Source organism: Mauremys mutica, chromosome 7 (genome assembly GCF_020497125.1).
Source record: "Mauremys mutica isolate MM-2020 ecotype Southern chromosome 7, ASM2049712v1, whole genome shotgun sequence".
In the NCBI taxonomy this organism is placed as follows: Eukaryota; Metazoa; Chordata; order Testudines; family Geoemydidae; genus Mauremys; species Mauremys mutica.
This window is the reverse complement of record NC_059078.1, coordinates 15,504,752-15,528,624: the sequence shown is the minus strand read 5'-3', so window position 1 is coordinate 15,528,624 and position 23,873 is coordinate 15,504,752. Positions and strand designations below refer to the sequence as shown.

Genomic DNA, 23,873 nt, shown 5'->3' with positions numbered 1-23,873 from the left:
CTGTTGCTAAAAGAAAGGAATGGGGCTTTAGCATTGTTTGTGACTGTAGCAATAATTATTTCCCAGAAGTGATGCTTTACATATGGTACCTTCTCCAAGGTTCCACACAAAGGGCATCAAACTGATTTTTAAAAGGGAGCAAAAGCCTTGCATGTACTTTTATAATACAGGATGTGGTGGGCGAATGGCATAGCATTACAAATAGATGCTGGCTAGAGGGCTCTGCAGTTGTGCTGCCAAGGGCTGATGCAGCAATCATGGGCACATGTAGTTTTCTTTTTTGGGATTCATTAGTGTGAAATCACTGCTGTTTCAGACCTCTTGAAGAAGCAGGTAATTATGGGTGCATTTACTGCCAGAAAGAGGGAATTGGCGGACTAGTTTTTTAAGACCATAAGGGAGCGCCCAGGATGCGAAGGTCAACCTAGCGCCGTCCGCTTTAATGGTAATTTGCACATTGCTGTGCTAATCAGGGGTGTGCTTGGAAGATGTTCACTTTCTGGGTGTTGGCCTAGGTTCATTATCTGATATGTTAACAAAATTCAATCTATGTACATACAGGTTGGAAGAAAGTCCTAGATTCATAGATTTTTGAAGCAAGAAGGGATCATTGTGATTATATAGTCTGACCTCCTGCATAACACAGGCTAGAGAATCTCACCCAATGATTCCTACATCAAGCCTAACCACCTGAGGCTGAAGGAAAGGCTGTTTATGCGAAAAATATTTTTTTTCTGTGAAATTAAGCGCGTGTGAAAAGAATTTCAGTTTATCAGACCTCTTTTTATTTTTGAGTGACAGAGCAAGTGTCAGAATTTCATGCCTTTCTCTCCTGAGCAAGACTTGAAACACTTTTGTTCTGGGAAAGACCCTTAAAGACAAGAGACACTGACTCCTCCTCCTGTACCTGGAATTTCTTTAACTTGAAGGCACATCCTCTCCTTTTGGGCAAACACCTCTGGACTCCCACTATGAAGTGAGCGACCTACATGGGGACGGACACACACACACTTTAGAATTGGGACCCAAGGAGTTCTGTTCTGCTGTCTCCTAAGTCTTTGTCCTTCAGAGAATCTAGGTCCTGCCCTGGAAGATGGCACTAAGGCTCTTGCCCCACAACACTAATGGGAGGGGATACTAGACAGATATTGTGCTGCAGTGATTCCCTTATCTGATGCTAAGGCAAAGGAGAGAATAGCTGGCTGTCCTACTTTCAACCCCTGCTTTGCAGTTGCTCCTCTCTGTCCCAAATCTCTCTGGGGCCTAGCCCAGGGAAATCGTACTGGGGCTTTCACTTCACTGTCAATGGGCGTTTTCCCCAGGTGCATAAAAAGCAGGATCTGGCTCTTTCAAATAATTGTTCAGAACTCTGTATTTATGACAGTTAAGGTAGTAGCATATTAACTATATCAAATAACTTTGTCAGCAAAAGTTTAGCTCGCAAGTGGGGGTCAGAGTTGGACTGGCTGGATCAAGGGCCAGGCTACAAACAGTCTGCAGTGGACATGCCTCCTTCACAATACAAACCCCAACTGTGACTCGGGGACCCATGGTGCCAACTGGCAGAGTGCACAGGGTATTACAGGAATCCGTTGGGCAGGACCGGCTCTACAGTTTTCGCCGCCCCAAGCAGCACACCAAATTGCCCCCGTGGACAGCGGGGGCAGTCCGTGTATCCTTAGGGTGGCAGGAGCATTTCCACGGCAGCGGCGATTCGGCAGCAGCTTCTATGTTTAGCTGAAGCTGCCACGGACTGCTAAATATAGAAGCTGCTGCCGAATTGCCGCCACCGCGGAAACGCATGTGCCACCCTAAGGGCACACGGACTGCCCCCACCGTCTGCGGCGGCAATTCGGCGCGCTGCTGGGGGCAAAACTACAGGGACTGCCGCCCCTTGCAGATTGCTGCCCCAAGCACCAGCTTGGAATGCTGGTGCCTGGAGCCGGCCCTGCCCTTGGGGCGGATATATACCTAGGATGGCATATAAGGTCTGTACCAAGAGCCAGTAGCCCACTGGTCATCAATCATTGTGAAATGTACATACAGATAGTGTTTAGTATAGATATAACCCCTTAAATATTATGTCCTTAAGGTCTTGGACTTAAAGTCGGTCACAAGAAGGTATGTCACATTCCTCAGCAATGTTCCATTCAGAGAGGCAGGGCCGACGAGAGGTGGGGGGGAAGCCAGTACGGAAGAGGGCCCGGGGCCTGGCTTCCCCAGCCCTGTTTAGCCGGGGGCCCGAAAAAAGATTTTCACCAGGGCCTGAACCCACTCTCGGCGGCCCTGCAGAGAGGACGTAGTAAACGCCATTCGTGGATTGTATGCCTCACAATGTATGCCTATTTACATACTGAGCTAGGGGCTAAATAAGAGATTGAGATATCTACACGAGAGGAAGTCTACAGAATGATAGATAGCAGGAGCGTGCCCTGTTTGTCAATTAAGACAAAGGATTATTCTGGTATATCTTGAAATGCAAAGGAACATTCCGGATCCTTCACCGAGGACAGTGGTCTCCAAAGCGGGGTGCGCAAGACGATCCCTCGGGGTGCGCGGCAGGAGGAGCGCCGCTGGAGCAGCGCCGCCTTTTTTTTTTTTTCCCCCTCCCTCAGCAGTTCGGCGGACTTTTTTTTTTTTTTTTTTTGCTTTGACGGTTCAGCCGGGAGCAGGGGTACATGCTCAAAAATTTACTGATGGGGTATGCGATCAAAAAAGTTTGGAGACCACTGACCTAGGAGGCAAGCTCATGAAAGGAGGGTCACAACCAACCCAATTAAAGCACTGCAGAGATTTTGGTTGACCATGACTCTACAAGACATGGGAGTACCTAATTAATTAAAGTCTAGGCTCTAGAATGTGAGGTGATTTTATTTCACATGTAACCATTTGTTTCCAATACTTCCGCTTGCTACTACTTGAATCTTTATGCTTCGTTAACTAAACATATTTGATGTCACTATAAACATACATAAGTGTTGTGTGTTGATCAGAGCAGTGATCTGAGGGGTATCCAGTGAGCTGGGGTATAGTGTTTCTTTGGAAGCAGTGCATCTGAATACTGCAAGTGTCCAGTGACCTATGGACCAGACACTCCAGGGAGATGCTCGCAGGGCTCAAGGGCTACCGTGTACCTATTGCTAACCCGCAGAGAGATGGTGAGGCCTGCATAGGCTGAGAGGGGAGTACTTGTGCTGCCTGGAGTGGAGTTGGGGAGCTGACCCCCAGCACGTACAGAGAAGACTTCCTCATGCTAAGGGCAGGTCTTTTAACTGTCCCAAGTTTACATTTAGCTAAATTATTTTTCATGGCATCCTATTTCCTCTCCACACAAACTGTTACCAACTAACTAAGACATTAATTCCTGCCATTCTCCTAGGACCCAATCCAACTGAAGGCTATGGTCTTTCCATTGACTTTAATGGGAATTGGATCGGGCCACTGGTGCAGAATGCTACTGACCTCTTCACATCAGATGGCAGGCAAGTATCCTGTACTTTTGACTGCCTGGCCATAGCAAAAAGAGCAAAATGTGTCCAACATTTACCAGAGAGGCCAGGATGCCTTCAACAACCCAAACTGCTGTTTGCAGTTGCACACAAGTTGGTTAAATTACACAGTTCATTCAGAAAAGAGTGAAAGCTAACATCATTTAATAATGTCTGTGTGGCAGTACCATGAATACATGGACTGAAAAACAAATTATTTAACAAATACAACTTCCAATTTAGTATGTCAAGTTACATGTTCAGAAATAGCATGGATTTAATTAGTACTTCTTATAAAGCAGCAATTCCCTTGATAATGTTGTGAAAACAGAACATCTACTGGAGACCTTTGTCCTCAAAAAAAGCTCTCAAAGGAAAAAAAGTTATACACAGCTGTCCATTTAAAACAGAGTAAGAACGCTGACAATAACTATCATAGTTTAGTAAATTCCCACTAAGTGGCCTGTTATTCCAACATCTTATATATATATCATTGCCATTTATTAAAAAAATCTGTTTAATACAAGTTTAAAAAAATCAGACAAGCAAGGTATATTGTAAATCAAATCTATTTTCTCCTGTAATACATCATATCCGCAAATATCCATCTCTGCTAATAAGATATTCCAGACTGATATCTGGAACTCTTACTGCAGAAAGTTATTTTTAAATATCCATAATGCAATAACAAAAGTCTGTATCTCTATAGACACACTGCATATATCCTAGTTTCTATATTCTGAAGCATCTTATTAATTTATTTGTTGAATTTCATCAACATGCTCAGCACTGGACAACTGAAGATATTAAAATATATATAAAGAGATGAAAATGGAAAAGGTATCTGGAGTCCTAGAGAAATTATATATCTTGGAGCTTGTTTCTACATATTAATATAGGACCTTAATTTTCTAGCACATAATAAACAGATGATGTAATTTTTATTGATGAGCCTTAGTGTTTGTAGGCATCAGGAAAAAAATGATGATGTTTAAGAGGCATCGGCTAGGAGAAAGGTAAGGAATCTGGTACTCCGAGATTTTCTGGTATTGAGAATTACATCATTAGTGTCACTATCCTCAGTACAACTATTCAATGAGTTACTATGAACAAAAAAACAAAAACAAAAAAATATTTTTCAGTATGAAAGTTTACTGAATTGTAAGCGTGCGGACTCACCCCTGCGGCACCTCCTGCTGGCTGTCCAGGGAATTAGCTCTTTTCCAGCCTCCAGAGCACCCTCTGCAGGCCAGTATCCCACTGCCACTTGGCCCCTGTGTCCCTCCCAGACCCGGTGCCCCGTTATCTGGGGTGCTGCCCCTTGGCAGTAACTCCTTTGTCTCAAGGTCTCCTCTCCCCAGGGAGCCCCCACCCACTATCCCCACCTCGCCTCAGTATCAGGCTACTGCCAGTCATTGTCTAGCCCCCCACACCCTGGGGCAGACTGCAGTATCAGCCTACTCATCACTGACAAGGAGGGTTTGGACCTGCTGCCTTTGCCTACCCCGGGCTGCCCTCTGCAACCCCCAGTACCCCTTGGCCTTCTGCTAGGCCGCGGCCTGGGGCTTTCCAAGCTGGAGCTCCCCAGCTCCTCTGCCTTTCCCCAGCCCTGCTCTGCTCAGGTCAGGTACTCTGCTCAGGTTCCTGCAGGCAGGTCCCTCCCTCTCAGAAGTTGGGGGGAGTCTGTCTATGCTCCTGGCTCAAAAGCCTTTTTATAGGGCCAGCTAAGGCCCGATTAGGGCGTGGCCACAGCTGAGGCTGCCTCCCAATCAGCCTAATGGCTTTTCCCCTGCCATAGCCCTTTCCCAGGGCTGTCTTTAAACCCCTCAGGGCAGGAGCGAGTGACCACCCCGCAACAATAAGGCAGAATTTACAATACTAGTCTAACCAAATATCCATTAGAGACAATCTTGCAATGGCTCTCACATGCCACGATGGGTGCAGGGAAGAAGAACAATCAAAGGAAATACTGGACGTCTCTTTTCACAAAAAGTCTTTGCTGTGGTCTATATTTTTCCCTGTTGCATAAAATTGTTTGAAGAGGAACAAGTGGTTTGAAAACTGCACATGTTAAAAGTCGCAGAATATTGGAAGTATTCAATAGGGCTGGCTTGGCAGCCTGAAAAATGGGCAAAGGGCAAAGCCTTCAAGTTAACAGAACCTGAGGATTCTCAAGGAATCCTCGTGGATCTTTGAGTCTCCATGTTGCCAGGTAACACCACTGCCCTGCTGAACAGGGTCTCCCTCCCCTCTGTCAACATCTAAAGTTCTGAGGTGTTCAGATTACAAATGGACCCAAACCAACACCTTGTCTCTGAAGACTGAGAAACAAAAAGCCCCTAGTAATATGACCAAGAGGAAACTCCACCCTGACCCTAGATCTGGCAACCAGCTAAACTGCTAAAATCAACAAAGTGAAGAGACTTATTCAGTTTCATGCTCAGGATGAAATGTAACAATATGGGAATATATAATAAATGGCAAGTAAATAGAAGAATGGAAATAGAAAAATCAAACGATCAGAACCAGGTACCTGGAGTAAATCCATTCATATTTATGCCAGCGATGAATTTGAGCTGTGATGCCCAGAGTTTGAGGATTCAAATGTCTCTTACTGTTCTGTGGCTTGCAAGTGCTTGTATTAGCATCTCAAATTCCAATTCATGTCTGTATGTCAACAATCTAGCCACTCTCAGTTCCTTTTTTGTTTGTTTGTTTTTCTCTAGACTTTGCCTATAATCATCCCCAAGGTCTCTAGCAGTGTAAAGGTTCTTGGCAGGAAAGATAAAAACTACTTATGGTACTAACCTTTCTGACTGATATACAAAGACAGGTATAAAATCATTTTTATTAGGTGAACACAATGACTTGCAAGAAAATGAAGGGCACTTGGATATTAATAAAAATTTTTAGTGGGAACATAATCCTCCAAGGTAAAATTTCTTTGGGTACAACTCAAGGAACAAGGAGTGCATAAATAACCTAGAACTTTGGTATTAACCTACAATTACAGCAAGAATCAGCACAGAGATTATTAGAAGGAGCTAATCATCACATGTGGTTGATATGGAGGACAAGGATGGAGAACGAAGGCCAACAAAGACATGTCCATACTGTGAATAACTTAGATCTGTCTGTGACAGGTTCGGTCACAGGGATCCCCTTGGGACTGTCACCTGACGAGCTGAAATTACCTCTGAGCCCATTTTCCATGCCAGCTTGGGACTCCAGAACCCTGTCTTGTTGAGCCAGACACACTAGCCTGCTACAACACAGAGCCAGGTCTGGTCCATGCCCCCAAAGCTGCAGATTTAACTGAAAACAACTCAGCAAATTACTTGCCTCCAGCACCCAAACACCTTTTGTCCTGCTCCACCCCCTTTTATAGCTTTGGCATAAGGTGGGAATCTTTTGTCTCTCTAGGTTCCCACCCCTCCTTCTAAATGGAAAAGTACCAGATTTAAGATGGATTCCAGCATCATGTGACATGGTCACATGTACTGTGAGACCCAGCCTCCATTCTTCCTGGGCTGGCCCACAAGTACACAGGAAGGTTTTCAAGTAAATAGAGCCATTTACAGTTCATTGATTGATTCTGAAGCACTCTTAATGGCTTCCACTTAATAGGTTTACATTAGTAATACAAGTTTAGATCTTATTCACCTACATAAAAATAATACATGCAAACAAACAGGATGAACACACTCAGTAGATTATAAGCTTTGTAATGATACCTTACAAGAGACCTTTTGCATAAAGCATATTCCAGTTACATCATATTCACATTTATAAGCATATTTTCATAAAGCATATGGAGTGCAACATCATACAGTCTATTCAGTCCCTCACTTTTTAAGAGAAATTCAGTTCACATGGAGAGAACAGAAAGTCTCTGATGAGGAACATATTAGGGTCTCTTCTTTAGCTCCTCCCAACAAAACTTTAGCTGCAAGTTTAATTTTTTTAAGGTCACATGAAAGAAAATATAAAAGTGCAGCAAAAATTATTCGTCTCTGAATTACTTTAACTACTGATACTGCCAAAGACATATTTTACTAAGACTTTAAACCATTTCAGTGAAAACAGCTACTTCCTAGAGTTGCTTTCTGTTCTAACAACTAGTTAGAAACTTTATACTGATTTAAACAATATCACTGATTATATTTAATAAAATAGAACACACAGTCATTAGTGAACATATGCAGGGCTGCATTAAGTCACTATGGCCCAGATTTACAGCCTCCAGATACACCAGTATGATTTTGTACCTGTTTTAGTAGCAACACCAGCTAACGTCTCCATCTTTTATTTTGTGTACAAAACCTATTGCGCAAATGAGTTTTCATCATGAAAATTCTGCCATCTGCAGTTGGAGGTGTTTGAGTCTTTCACTTGAGCCCAAAGCAGCCCTAAAAGGAGGTCAAGCTGAGCCCGCCTGCCCCTTCCCCCCACACTGAAAATCAGGTACCTGCTAAATACCATATTGAAATCAATGTAAGCCCTTCTATAGAAGTTGGATCAAGCCCTTAGTGACCATCTTTTACCTAGATTTTGTAGTTGTGTTTGTATAAAACTTTTCATAACTTCAAAAATTAAATCTTAAATAACTGTTTGAATTATTTAGTACTCAGTACCTAAAAAAGCTATCTAGCCTTATTTCTAGCCACAATCTGAGACAAGAAAGCATATAATTGAAGGGAATATTTAGGAAACAGCCTTAAGTTAAAGAATGGCTTACATATGATGCATATGCAAGCTGCAGTTCTGTGTTGGCAGTGTATATGCTTTGAGCAATAAAACATAGGCACAGAGGAGACGCATATTGAATACTGTACTCTGAAGACCAAAGTCCAATTTATGACATGTGTACATCTTAGTATGGATCTTATCTTCTGCATTTGGTCATGCCAGTTGAGAAAGATGAGTGAGCTGAGGGAATGGAGTGAATAGTGGCTTTGTTTCATGAAAGGATATGTTGGATAGTGATCCAGGGAAATGTGCATCATTGTGATCCACATGACATCCATACACAATGATGTCTTTACAGTGCTCCAAAGAACCTATAGCAATGCACAACCTATATTACTGCTAACCAAAAATGTCTATGAACTGCATTTCTTCTTCTGCCTTTGCTAAAAGATTCTTAGTTAGCACACACACTCACCCAATATAACTGACTTGATTAAGGAAACAAGTGGTGTAAACCCATATGCTATCAAGGAGAAGAGAATATCCACTAAGAGATGCAAGAAATCATGTGACAAGTTAACTTGTCAGTTCTCCTCTGTGGTGAAGTTCAAAGAAGAGTCTCTCCTGCATGGTGAATTTAGTGAAGGATGAATTGCAAAGATCAAATTAAAAGATAAATACATAATAAAAAGGCAAAAAGCCATGTTTTGTAATATTCAGGTTTACAAAGCATATGAAACCAAGAAAAGGAGAGGAATGGAATTTACCTTCACATTTAACCAAACTTTACACGATAAAGAGAATCTCTGAGTTCCCAGGGAACTACACCAAAACTCAGGGTATCAGTTGACAACTTCACATTCAACCAACAAAAACTGCCAAGTTAAGAAGTTCTCATCAGAATTAACTCTCATTCCCTCAAAATCTGAGGGAACAGACATTGTTTTAAGCAGCTTCTTTCAATTAACCCCTTCATGGGTGCCTTAAATCAATCAGAAGGGTATAAAAACAAATCTAACCATGTTCTCACACCATCCACTTTGTTACCTCTAAAAGTTACTCAGAAGTAAAACCTCTGAACTGGAAAAAAAAGTAACAAATGTAAAGGATAGCTGTAGATTAAAACAATGTTTACTGAAGCATGTTAAATTCTCCAAGTAACTGGAAAAGCCTTTGTCAGAGATTTAATTGCTTACAGATTGAATGCTTCATGATTATGAGTGGAAATGCACAGTCCTGTCTGAGTCTGAGGAGTTTTTACAAACTGAAATCATTTAAAAAGATTTTAGGGTGGTGGTTGTTTTTTAAAATGTATCCTTTTAACAACATTTTTAGGAACAATATGTCTGAAATTCCAGGCTGTCACTTTGTCATAAGAAAGCTAGGAACATTTTTTGACAGAAGGCTGCAAAGGCTAGTTATGCTACACAACATTCTTTCTTCTTGATGCCTGTCAAACTCCTTCCAAAACCTGCAGCATTTATACTACAGTACTCATCAGCACATGATATGAAATACAAAGATGGAGGGATGTTTGACAGATCATAAAAATGTTTCGTGAGTTTAGAGATTTCAGAAATGGCCATTCAGAATGTCACATATACATCAATCCTCTTCAGAGCTTCGACCCAATTTTAGAAGTCTAGCTTTGTGAGAAATATGGGTTTTTGATGCCATCCTACTCAAATTTAGTCATTTCACTAACATTGCTACAGATTAAATCCTTCATTTCCACAGTGGGGGGGGGAGGGGAACCAGAAAGAGGATGGAGCCCCGAAAGCCAAGAGAGAATAGGGTGTGGGCCGGGAGGGGGGGCAGGTCATCGCTATTGGAGGCTGTAGAGAGAAAAAAGGGATAAGGGAAACTCCTCCCCCCTCAGCTTGGCCAGGAAGAGACCGTTGGAAATCTTGAAGGGCATCTGTGATGTGGTGTACCTTGCCTTCATATCCCCCTGCTTCAAGCACCACTGCTCTGCTATACTCCAGCCTGCCCCAGGAAAAGGCAAGATGGGAGGAAAAGAGCAGCAAAGGTGAGTCCTACGGGCCTGCCTAGGGAGACCTCATTGGAGCAGCCATTTTGGAAACTCAGAGGCCTGCTTCTCCAAGGGCTAGCATCAGCCAATCGGTGCCCAGCAGGCTCAGATAAAAGTGGCTGCCTGGGCTTAGTAGGTTAGTCCCTGGCTGGGGCCAGAGGACGTAAGAAGGGAACTCCTCCCTGGCAGGGGCAGCTCTAGCCATTTTGCCGCCCCAAGCACAGCGGCACGCCGCGGGGGGCGCTCTGCCGGTCGCCGGTCCCGCGGCTCCGGTGGACCTCCCGCAGGCGTGCCTGCGGATGCTCCACCGAAGCCACGGGACCAGCAGACCCTCCGCAGACACGCCTGCGGGAGGTCCACCGGAGCCGCCTGCCGCCCTCCCGGCGACCGGCAGAGCGCCCCTCGCGGCATGCCGCCCCAAGCACGCGCTTGGCGTGCTAGGGCCTGGAGCTGCCCCTGCTCCCTGGCATAAGCAGCCCACAAGTGCCCAGAGTTTGTGGCTGGCTGAACTTACAGAGCCACCTGAAGACGCTACCCCTGCAATGGAGCTAGAGATAAAGGTCCAGGAAAATAGCAGCGAAGGATTGGAGGGGGAAGTATGTGGCTGCTGCATGTAAGGTCCCTGGGCTGGAACCCGGGGTAGTGTGCAGGCAGGGTCCCCTGACTGGCCACAGGTAAAGTGACATAAACCCCAAGTAGGGGACAGGGATCATTTGGGAGCCTGAACAAAGGGCTGCATTTAAAGGGCCCAGAGCTGGGACTGAAGGTTCTAGCAAGGGCAAGTAGACTGGTTATTGGACCCCCAGAAAGGGTCATTTGCACTTTGTCACTTCATGCTAGGGCCAAGTTACTGAAGCCCTACCAGCTTCAGCCAACAGCCCGCAGGGGGCACCCAGGGTGAGAAGAGGATTGTGACACCACACCCAGCTGCTTGGAGGTGCTCACAATCTGAATGCCCCTTTACAGCATCCTAGAGAGGATGCAGACTCCTCCACATGTCTAAAATCAGGGCAGGTTCATGGCACAACAAACACGTGCCTCATCTTTGTTCTCGGCAGCCCTCTGCCCTTGGAGCCATTTCCAATTTGTCCCAACTGAATGGCACAATTATAACTGCTTTTAAAATCATTCTTCACCAGCCTCAATGCATAATGTCAAATAAGTCTCCTAGACAAACAGCAGGAACACGCAAGGAAAAGGTTTGTAAGTTTGGAGCTCTGATCCTTTTTCAAGAAAACCTTTGAGTTAATAATATTCACACACTATCAAGACAGACATTTTGTAGTAGAAAGTAGGGTATCCCAGTGTAAATACAGCCTGAATACTCAACTGAGGTGCAGAATAGTCCCAGGGGAATGAGCAGAGGCTTTGGAGTCAGGAGTGTCCGGTTTCTAATCATGGCTCAGCCGCTTAGTATGTCCTTGAACTAGCTAATTCAGTCCTGCCTCTGTTTCCTTAACTATACAAAGATAATACCCAGCTAAGAGGGCAGAAAGTTAGCATTTTACACAAATTTCCACAAGTATCAATAAAGTGCTTAGTATTATTCAGAGCCATATACATATATAATTTCAATGACTAATCCTTGTCAAAGATTCCTTTCTGTTAATTTAGATTCTTCAGTATCATCCCTCCCTTGTAAAGTAAATGGGTAACAACGAAACAGTGATGTCTGTCTTCTTCTCCAGGACTAATTTTCCCATTTGAACCTTACTTATGCCAGGGATGAATTTGGTCTACTGAGAAAAGGATATATTTTGCCACTGATTTGTCCCATAGTTACAAAACTCTCACAAACGTGATGCATTCCAAAGAGAACAGATACTGATAGCTCCAGCAGGTCCAAGATTCTGGTCAGAGATAGATTAAAAAGTTGGCCTGAGCACTCATCACTATTAAAACCAAAGCTTGACTGACAAAGTCTTAAAACAAAACCTACTGGGGTGTATATACATTATTAAAGACAGGGACAAATACTCGAGTTGGGCATAAGATATCTACCTAGCTAGACCTTCACAGGTAACTCAAAAGCACTGCTTAGCTAGATATATAATAGGCACCCACAATCAGTACCAGATTTTCAGAAAAGCCCAGCTTCCATTTAAGTACCAAATGAGTAGTTAGATTTTTCAGAATTGCTCAGTGCAGTGTGTGCTTTAAAACATCTGGCAGTAAGTGTCACAATGGGAGGTTGCTGCTGGGTGATGAGCATTCCTCAAAATCTTGCCTTAATTACAGTCACTGAGCATATGGAAATCTGGCTCTGGGCTCTTTTAAAATATGGCCCTATGTCAGGCTTCATTAGGAGTCCCTCTTTTTAAAGATTTAAGGCTCAACACTGATTATATTTAAGTAAATATCAAGACTCCCATTGATTTAAATGGGAGCAGGAGCAGACCCTTATATGCAGTCAGAGGATAAAAATTCTGTTTGGGCTCATGGCTGACACAGAAACTACAGCCTTCTGGCACAGAATTAAAATTAAGGGGTGAAATTCATTCTCCAGTGTTTGAACTGGGGGAGGGGGTGTGAATTAAGATATCACACATTCTATTTTATTCCAAAGATACACCTCCATCCAGAAAGCAATAGTGTTTTCTCAGGGAAAACTCCCAAGGACTACATGATTAAGCCCTCATGATATTATAACTTCGCTTGAAAAATACATGTATTTATTTCTACTTGGGTCTTGTTAAAAAATAAAGTTCTTCTCTTCACTCTAAGCAACTCTGGCATCATTTTAAAGTAACAATGCAGCTAAAAAACAACAGCTATCCCCAGCAAAATTAACCACTAGCCCGAATGCTCAGCATGAGGAACTCCCTTCCCCTAAACATGCTCCCCCTCCTGCATTTGGTCCCTCCCTCCTTGAAAGACTATTTTAAAAGCTAGGCCTGGTAGCGTGCCCTGAAAGTCAACAAACGCAGGCTATTTCAGAGCCAGGATGAAAGCTCACAGCGAGTGCTCTACCATCAACTCTTTTAAATCAAAGGGAATCCACCACAAGCACATCTGCTGATCACCACTGCAGCAGTACATCATGGAGAGAGATGCAGTCCCTCAAGCAAGTATGTCCCAAGCCATTTTGTGGGCTGTCCAGGGCTGTCTTCACCAGCTGACACCATCTCGCAGCTATACCGGGTGTTGCACCGAGCCTGACTCAGTTCCGCCCCCCCTCCTGCCAACCATTTTGTTCCATGTCTGGTGGTTTCCTGTTATGACGCCACCTGGGTTAACAACAATCTCTCGCTTTCCGGGGTAATAAAGAGTCCGGTTGATCAGGAGTCCAGTGACCCTCATGAAGGATTGAGAGTTGCAGGCCCCTGTGGGATCCTGACTCCTTTGCTCAAAGTGCCTACTATCCCTTTTGCTGGGCATGGTAGGGAACCCAGGCCCACCCAGCCCTCTGGATTCCAGCCCATAAAGCAGCTGAAAATGGTTATTTATGTCCCTTTCTGCTTTCCTGACCCCTTTCCTACCTCACCTTCTCTTTGGGCTTTTCACAGACTCATGTTCTGATTCTCCCACACTGGAAGTCCAACTTTGTGAGTGGCTTCTTGCCAGTCTGTTGCTGAAGAAATCCCCTTTCAATAGTTTTTCTAGCAGCCCTACATGTCCTCTGATCTGCAGCCTTTTTATCCCTCCAGCTGTTACAAGCCCAGCAATTAGCCACAACTGAGGAGACAGCTAGTCTCCCTGTTAACCCCATAGTGGCTGGAATAGCATGGAGCCTACATACCCCCTGACCTGGGCCAAAACCAGTTTACACTGGTGCATCTAGGCACACAGAAACATAGGAATTGCCATGCTGAATCAGACCCATGGTCCATCTATCCCATCTAAGGGTGCTGGAACAATTTGTATAGCGGGGCATCATTGAGCCAAACTGTAAACCTGGTATATGATGGAAACCACTTCAAGCTAGGGGTGCAGCAGCACCCCCAGTTCCAGCACCTATGATTCTGTCTCCAACAGTAGTCAGCACCAGATGCTGTAGAAGAAGGTGCAAGAACCCAACAGTTAGACAGATGTGGGATAATCTGCCTCCCCCCAACACACACACACAATAGGTCTCCTCCTGGTCTATAGTAGTTAGAGTTTGGCTTAAAAGCTGAAGCATAATGTTTAATATCTCTTTTCCAAAATAAGTTGTCATTAATTATGACAGCTCTGGACATTCTTGATAGTATGGATTGATTCCTGATTTACCCCAGTGACAGCAGAATCTGGACCACGAGTTGTCAACCTATCAGAAGTGGTGTGCCGAGTCTTCATTTATTCACTCTCATTTAAGGTTTCGCGTGCCAGTCATACATTTTAACATTTTTAGAAGGTCTCTTTCTATAAGTCTATAATATATAACTTAACTATTGTTGTATGTAAAGTAAATAAGGGTTTTTAAATGTTTAAGAAGCTTCATTTAAAATTAAATTAAAATGCAGAACCCCCCAGTGGCCAGGACCCAGGCAGTGTGAGTGCCACTGAAAATCAGCTCGCATGCCACCTTCAGCACGCGTGCCATAGGTTGCCTACCCCTGATCTGGACCATTGCTTTTGAAAGGCTCTTGGGCTACACGTAAAATGAAACAAGTAAATATGACAATCTATTGAAATTTTATAATTGTTGTGGAGCCAAATACTTTTCTAATGAACTGTCTGCAACCCATGTAGAAGACAGAAAAATAAAAATCACTTTTTATGCAGCACTGAGCCTGACTTAAAAATGTTAATTTGTACTAGCTTTGTTCATCTCTGAGAACTTAATATGCATGCCTTAATTATTCAGAGAGCTGAATGCCTATAAAAATGTGGGCAAATCAGCTAACGGTTATTATAAGTTATTTTATTACTGCTTCAATAACTACAAACGTCACCTAGTAACAACAATTATATTAATATAAGCATCTGAAGTTTACTCATTATCATTAAAACTTCTAAACAGCCAGTTTAAGAAGAGCGCCATATTTTTACGCTAGGCAATGCTAAGCTTCCTTGTTTTCTCTCTAGACAGTCTGCTTTACTTAAAACGATGAGGAAAAGAACTACAAGAACTCTAATTATGAAAGCAATAGTTCTGAGAGAGACATTAATGTTGAGTACTCAGTCCCAGAACTCCTTGAAAATACACTCACCAATACTGAGTCAACAGAAAAATTGCAAATGACTAGTTGGCATGTTGTAAAGTCAATTTAAAGCCAGACAGGGCATGTCAGTGTAAAAGGGGTTAAATGAGCAAAATAGATCAAGTTCTGCTCTCAGTTAGATCCACTCATCCCCATTGGTTATGAATGGACCTAATTATTCCACTCCTATTAAAGTCAGGGAGAGTCTTTCCATTAGTTTTAATAGGAATTGAATTGGGACTAATTTTATTTTAATTGTTTCCATTTCTTGTCTTTCTATAACAAACTATTACATTAGGAGTTGCTAGGCTCAGACCTAGCTTGGATGACTCGGGCAGTATGAACACTTCCCCTCTTCCCAGTAATTCTTCAGTTCATCTCAATCTTGTTTTACAGCAAGATTACTCTCAGAATTGGAAACCAGAGCCCTTCTCTCAGCAGATTTTATTCTAATTTTGCAAACATGAAACCACCAAACTCACTCCACCTGCGATCTAAGCCAGATTCGAATGACTGCATCCAAAGGCAAAAGGCTTGTGTTTCAACTTCACTGCACAACATCCTCTTGTAAGAATTTTATGCACTAAAAATTAGCTCATTCTGTGTAACTGCTCTGATGGACAGATCTTAGCAAAAACACATCTAGATAACTGTTTATAAGGCACACATCAGCCTATAGACTTTAAGGGTCAACATGCTTTTTTAGCAGCGTTTCCTGAAATTCCATTTAAAATGTTTCAAGCACTTGACAAAAATACAATCAAGATCCCAGCAGTAAGCGTTGTTTGGACAGTCAGAAACGTGCATCGCTCTCTTTTAATTGCAAGCCTAGGAAAATATTGGGAGATTTGTAAATTTCCGCTTTCATAGCATGTTCCTCTTACCAAGCACCCATTTAGTGCTGTTAAACTTAACATAATTCTGCTGTGAAATACAATCAGAGCAGCATTGGATGAACATTAATAATATGCTAATGCAAAATAAAAAAACCATTAGATCACTGCCTGAAGTTGTACAAGAAGAATTATATGTGGCACAAAACACTTATTCTACAGAATTTTTGAGGAGTACCCCTTGATTCCGTTGCACCTGTTTTAAGTATTTAAGTAAATTAAAAACAGAAACAGCAGTATGAAAAGAGTAGGGAAAGGATACAGGTAAAAAATATGCACTATATATAGCCATGTGAAATCATTCAAACATATTATTTAAAAAAATAGGATATTTCACAATTAAAGACAAAACATCTGCTAGTGCAGCCATAATATCACACACACAAAAAAGGCAGAAAAAAAGTTAACACTAATATTAGCCTGATCAATGCCAACTTTTTAAATGATACAGGTCTGTCACATCTTATGTGCATTTAACATGTGCACTTTCAGCTTTACGCAGTCGGCAAAAACCAAAAAAAAGAGAAAAACAATTTTAATACTGTACCTGTAGTGCCCACCATTCCGCCCACCATTGAACTCAATGTAATTTTGACTATACGCGGCTTTCGCTTTACGTGCTAACTGCGGAACGGACCCCCTGCGTAAGATGAGACAGACCTGTATAGATTTAAGAGCTTAGGTCCATGTCCTGCAAACACAACTAGGTGTAGGGCTTAATACCATGAGCAGTAGGCTGTGAGGGTTGTTTGGTTGTTGTTAAGCTAAGACATAAGCCTGAGGTTTGCTGTTAACAATTCACCCAGCTTTATTTTTTAGTCTCCAAATAAGAGAGACAAACCTGGAACAGAGTTCCTGTGATGGCTCTGGGTCTGTGTGGGGGGACAGGGCCCTGATCTGGCATAACCCTGCTGCTATAACTAGAATTGCTGAGTGAGCAGTATGGACAGTACAATTCTATTGAAGTGCACTATATATCTTTTTTACAATGTATTTGTACTACATAAGTCACGACATAACAAATAGGATCCATACGCCATTGGTTTCAGTGGGATTTTTCATATTGATGTTGGGCAGGAGGATTCTGCTAATAGGAGTATTGTGCTTACTGGTGCATCACATGATGAGCTTCATTCTGTAAGCAATTTCAAGAGCAATTTCATTATACAACAGGGTTTTATAAAATATTCCTTTTGTACATAGTCAAAAAAATCACAGTATGTCAGGTGTGTGTGTGTGTGTATAAAGCCATTGATCAGATGAATGATACAGCTCATTTAAAGAAACAAAACATTCTCGGGAGTTCAGTTATTTGGTTTGGAGTACATGCAGCCCTTTCCATGGGTAAAGTTAACCTCATTAGGTGAAGAACTTTAGACCTGGGATTAGTCCCCACTGAAGTTACACTTAGAGCTACACAGGGTTAAGTGCTTTGTTGGATCAGGGCCTATAAATTCCACATTAAGCTTCAAAGTGTTATCTGAGACATTTTATTCAAGAAATCCATGTGATTCCTTTGTAACAGATATGGCATAAGAACTGCCCTATTGGGTCAGACCAAAGGTCCATCTAGCCCAGTAGCCTGTCTTCTAACAGTGGCCAATGCCAGGTCTCCCAGAGGGAATGAACAGAACAGGGTGATCCATCCCCTGTCACTCATTTCCAACTTCTGGCAAACTGAGGCTAGGGACACCATTCCTGCCCATCCTGGCTAATAGCCATTGATGGAGCTATCATTTTTGAGATGGGGCAACCACATCTGCACACAGTATTCAAGATGTGGGTGTGCCATGGATTTATATAGAGGCAACATGATATTTTCTATCCTATTATCTATCCCTTTTTTAATTAGTCCCAGCATTCTGTTTGGTTTTTTTGGCTGCTGCTGCACATTGAGTGGATGTTTTCAGAGAACTATCTACAATGACTCCAAGATCTCTTTCTTGAGTGTTAACAGCTAATTTAGACCCCATTATTTTATATATATAGTTGGGATTATGCTTTCCAATGTGAATTACTTAGCATTTATCAACATTAAATTTTATCTGCCATTTTGTTGCCCAGTCACCCAGTTTTGAGAGATCCTTTTGTAGCTCTTTGCAGTCTGCCTGGGTCTTAACTGTCTTTAGTAATTTTGCATCATCCACAAATGTTGCCACCTGACTGTTTACCCCTTTTTCCAGATCATTTATGAATATGTTGAATAGGATAATTTCCTGCAATATCCTTGAAAACCCTTGTATTAAATTTATGTATTATTGTGGGCTGGGATTGTAAACTCTCTATGGGGGAGAGATGTGATGTGGGGTCCAGGAGTTCAAAGGACTATATTGAAAGTATGCCATACAAGAATGGACTTTTGAAACAATAAGTGTGAAATGGATTTCCTAGGGAATACCTAGGGAGAGGTTAATGCAAATTTCCTTCCTCCACTTATGCAAAAAGGCAAACCTTTGAAGCTCTACACTGAGGAGTGGGTCATTGTCTGCTGATAACCTGCTCCCAGAGACTGAAGATAAAAGGCCTGAGCAGGTTCTGGTGCGGAATATGAGACTTATGAACTTTTATTGTTTTTAATGTGGTTTCTCTGTTTTTATCTTAAGAATAAAATGGTTTGCTTAGATAGAGCAGTGTGGTAACATAACTGTGAACAATACATCGGTCATAGCCTCTGGAGAGAAAGCAAAGCACAGACGCTGGCTTTTTAGAGGTTGGGGGGATGTCACAGTGTAGGCCTAGAACTGTAAAGCCTTAGAGAATCTCCAGTCGGGAGGGACTGGGACACAGGTCTCTGCTCAAGAGAGGAGATGGTGGAAGATGGAAACCTTTCAGCGGGTACCCTTAAGGGGCACAGAGGGGAATACAGGTGCAATTACCCTGAAACTGTGACATCTCTAATGCCAGAAAGATCAGAAGTCATGGAGATTTTGGGGTCACAGACCAACTCAGCATTTAGGATTATATAAGGCACAAAATCTAACTTCTCCCATTCCTGTACTTGGGACTGAAACACAGGGGGAAAGGAAAAGGTGGGTTAAAGCCCCGCCCCTGGTGTAAATCAGGGTAGCCTAGGGATGTTCTTACTTATGCATTGTTTCCCAAGGTACGCTATGCACCTGTGGCAGTAGAGAATAGCCATAGGCTAGTGAGCTCTGGTCATGCCCACATTATGCTGGTGGTTGAAACAGGGCGAGTGTAAAAACTTTATGCCAACTCTATGCTGGCCAAGGAGGCCTCCCAACACAGGAAATGTTATAGAGCCCAATTTTCCCCATCAGTGGGACATAGTGGACCCAATTCTTGGTTACACTGTGTCCCTTTTTCTCCTAAAAAGGAAACATAAGACACCATCAAAGTATGTAGTAATGCCCTGTTTTTTTATCCCGCCAACTACCATGATACACACTCAGTCAAAAAAAAAAACTTGGTTACTTCTAAATTTCACTACCATGGCAACCACTCTCTCCAGCAGCATGTCCTGCCCTCCTCCACCCACCTCCTTAGGGCACTCTGAGAATCCATAGCAGATCAGAAGGTGTTCATTATAGTTACAGCCCAAGATCTGTGGCCCTGCTAATGGAGAAGAATCATAGTGAATGGAAAACAACTGGTTTAGGAACTCTATTTTGTAACATCTTCTCAACCTGGGCAGTCTTTGCCAATGGCATCCTGCTTGATCTTTGGTTTAACTGTTGTTTTACACAGTAAAACCTGTAATGGGTCTGGAGATGAAAAAGCAGGTTCAGGCAGCTCATTTGCTTCTCTAATGTGTTTGAAAGGCCTGACAGCGTAATAGAATGTCTAATCAATTTAGCTTCCCTTCTCATCTTTACTGTCTCCCAGCCCCATGTGGTCTCCAGAATAATAATAATATAATTACACCACTTACATAGCACCTTTATGCCAGAATTCCACAGCAATTTTTGAACATTAATTAAGCCTCACAACCTCCCTGCAAGGAACTAGATATTATTAGCCATTTTAAAGTTGTGTAAACTGAGATTTAGGCTCAGATTTTTAAAGGTATTTAAATGTTGCTCCACTCAGCCTTACCATGCCTAGCTGATTTAGGAGCCTAGCTCAAAAGTGCCTAAGTCACTTTTGAAAATAAGACTAAGGAGCTTGTATACACATAGCATTATTCTGGAATAGCTCTTCCTGATTAACTCCAGGTGTGGATGCTCTTATTCCAGACTAAGATTGCCTTATTCCAGGCCAGCCTTACAGGAAAGCAAGGAGAGTGGCCAACGTCAGGGCGGACGCCACTCTCTCAGCCACTTAGGGTACGTCCATTCTACCCGCCGGATCGGCGGGTAGCAATCAACTTCTCGGAGTTCGATATATCGCGTCTCATCTAGACGCGATATATCGAACTCCGAACGCGCTCCCGTCGACTCCGGAACTCCACCACCGCAAACGGCGGTGGCAGAGTTGACGGGGGAGCCGCGGACTTCGATCCCGCACCGTGAGGATCGGTAAGTAGTTCGAACTAAGGTAGTTCGACTTCAGCTACGCTATTCGCGTAGCTGAAGTTGCGTACCTTAGTTCAACCCCCTCCAGCCACATGCTTGCGGGGAAGAGCATGAAAATATAAACACTAAAAGACCAACACCAGAACACAAACCTGCATTTTTAAAAATAATTATTTTTAAGCCAATTCCATGTGTTGGGGGGGCCCGACTCATGATTTTTGAATGCTGGGTGCTGGCTGTACTGACACTATCTGGTGGCGTGATGTGCAGCATTATAATTATCCTCTGAGACAATCTGGGGCTATGGAACAGGCATCAGTCATCATGTTTTTAAAGGGCTAATCATTATCTCCTGCAAACACTATTGATCAGGAAAAACACTTTTCCCAGAAGTATCAGAGATAATACTATAACTAATTTTACTACTTATCCCAGATCACCCACCAAGCAGCAGTTTGTAGAACTGGACCAAAACCACAAAAGTAGTTTTACCCAAAATTTAAAATTTGCTTTCATTTCAAAGGATTGTTTAAAAAACCCACCTATTTTTAATCATCAAAAATGTTTTTTTTTTAAATTTTAGACCAAAAAACCTGGGTTTTGGTAAGTGGAAATTTTAATGTCCATTTTGAGAACATTTCCAGTACTGAGTCTGAATTTTAAAAATTAAAATTTATTTTAAGAGCCTCAGAAAATGTTGCCAAAAATGTCAACGTTTGCCTGAATTTTCATGTTAGGGCAAACAGGCCAATAAAAAGGAAAAAAACCTCTTTCTGGTAGCTATTTCTGGGTGTCCCCTGTCCTTCTGTTCTCCTTGGCCTTTCTGGTGTGTTTTGCACATACGGGCAGCGACTGGAGTGGACGGAGGCACAGGGTACATTTGTCCATTCCATGTGCTAGTGTTCATTGCCTGAAACATGGCCCAGCCATCCCTTAAATTGTCAAAAGGATTCACAGACTGCTGGCCATAGTAGCACAGAGGGGACACGGCACACGGGGCAGGAGCAAGAGCTGACGGTGGCACTGGAGCCTGAGGTCTGGTAGCCATGAGCTCAAGTATCACTCAGACAGCTCCTTCTTTCTCCCTCAACTTATGGTCATCCTCCATGAATCTGTCTGACAATTTCTCCTCATGCTGTGCAGCCTGTCTCTTTCTACTCTTCTTTCATCCTTATCCTTCTGATACTCCATGTGATCCTTCTGGCACTGTCTGCCAATTAGTTTTATCTACTGGCTCTCCCATCAGTTCATCTTAGACACTTTCTCCTCGCTCACTATAGGCTGGTCTGCACTCTCAGGCACCAAGTGCTGTGTGTTTGCCCTGTAGAGGGGGAAGGGCCTTGAAAGGAGAAAGAAAGAGGAAATTATTGTCTGGCAATGATAAAAAAAAATCTCTCTCTTATTATATATTACATACATACATACACATATACACACACCCACACCACATTTTCCACTTTATGAAAGGGGCTGCTTTAATTCAAGGTCAAAAAATGATATTTTTGAATCAATGGGTGGTATTTTATTCACACAGAAACCACAGACAGCCTTTGGAGCAGCACTGAAAACCAAGCAGACATCATGGTAAGATACCTATACAAAATTCAAATGAAATTATTTCTATATCCCCTTCATTTTTTCTGGGGAGGGGTAGATTTATAAGTGATCTAGTCACTAACTATTATTTTTTTTAATCCTGTCAGATAGGGCAAGCTCTGGAAAACCCTGAATAAAAGTGCAAACTTCTGTTCCAGGCCAGTGGAGGACAGCTACCTGTGTCTGCTATGTCTGTCTCGCCCCAGAATGTAACAGACAGTCTGGAGTGCCTACTCCATGAGAAGTTCACTTTCATCACTAGCCTCCAATGGGCGAAAGTCTGATCAAATCAACAAGAGGCTGATTTAGCATGGAGACAGTGCACCCTCCTTACAAGCAGCCTGCTTCCATGCACAGACCCAACTGACTGCCATGGGGACTATTAACACAGACAGAGTGATACCCTCTGCTTCAATTTGGACTCATTAACGCCAGCAATGAACCAAATACACACTCTGGTTTTGCTTGGACTCAGTTTACAGGCAGTCTGGGACAGTGCAGGCATAGCTCATTTATAAGGTGCACTATTTGAGGCAGGAGGGTTACATGAGGGTATTAATTGTGAAGCCCCAAGCCATTCTTATAACAAACAGCAAGTAACTAGTATAAATTTTGTACCTGCCACTTTAACTTTCTCTTTTCACAGTATCCATTTTGAGTCTCGCATGATGTCAAGAGGGAGGGGGGCACTAGGGAACTGGCCTGGCTTCTGCCCCCAACAGAAGTACGATAAAACCCCAGCTTGTATTAATCACTTAAAAGGCCTGTAAGCTGGAAATCCCTCCCATACATATATTAACACTAAGAAAACATGGCAGCAGAAACGTACCAGGCTCTGACTCGGACGCTTGCTCTGATGCCGGTTCTGCAGCACACTGCTCCAAATAGAGACCCAGGATGTGCTGTGCCAGCATAGCCTCTTCGATTGCCAGCCTTGGCACCAAGGTTAGTTCTTGCCCTTCATCCAGGGGCTGCCTCTTTTCTGGTGGTGTCCGTGATGGCGGGGTGGGGTGTGTTATCGCGGTTCCATCCCAACTCAGAAGATTGTCTTGCACCACTATCAGCTCAGTGCTTGCTACAGTCTCCAGTATCTGGTCAAATTCTTCATAAAAGATGCAAGAAGATGAGGAGTTGGCATCCTTGACCTTGTAGTACTTGGTCTTCAGCCACTTGATTCACTCTCTGCATTGTTCTGCTGTCAGTCGATCCCGCAAACTACCAGCAACTGGGAAATAGTTTTGCAGACAAAAATCATTTCTTGTGCTCTTGCTGAAGTTAAACGTCATGATTGTCTCACCCCAGAGGTTAACAGGACGTGTTCCTCTGGCAGGCTAGCAGCACGCTTGATGCAGGACCTCTTCTTAGTACTGGCCATCAGTGCCGTAACAAGGGCGAGGCGAGTGAAGTACTTTCCTCGGGTGCGCAAAAGTGGTGGGGCACAGCTCTACCGCAATAGGGGGCGCTTCGGCGGCAGCTCTACTGACACCGCTTCTTCAGCGGCAGGTCCCTGAGTCCCTCTCGGAGGGAAGGACCCGCCGCCGAATTGCCACCACTGCCACTTAATTCTTCGGCGGCGGGTC

At 43.1% G+C, this 23,873-nt stretch overlaps 1 long non-coding RNA gene across 1 annotated transcript; it reads left to right on the top strand.

Moving 5' to 3' along the window:
• Positions 1-10,085: 10,085 nt before the first annotated feature.
• On the top strand, positions 10,086-22,909 carry LOC123375059. The gene is made up of 3 exons (XR_006581303.1): positions 10,086-10,206; positions 22,232-22,281; positions 22,401-22,909. It is a non-coding gene; the product is annotated as an uncharacterized LOC123375059 (long non-coding RNA).
• Positions 22,910-23,873: the final 964 nt, after the last annotated feature.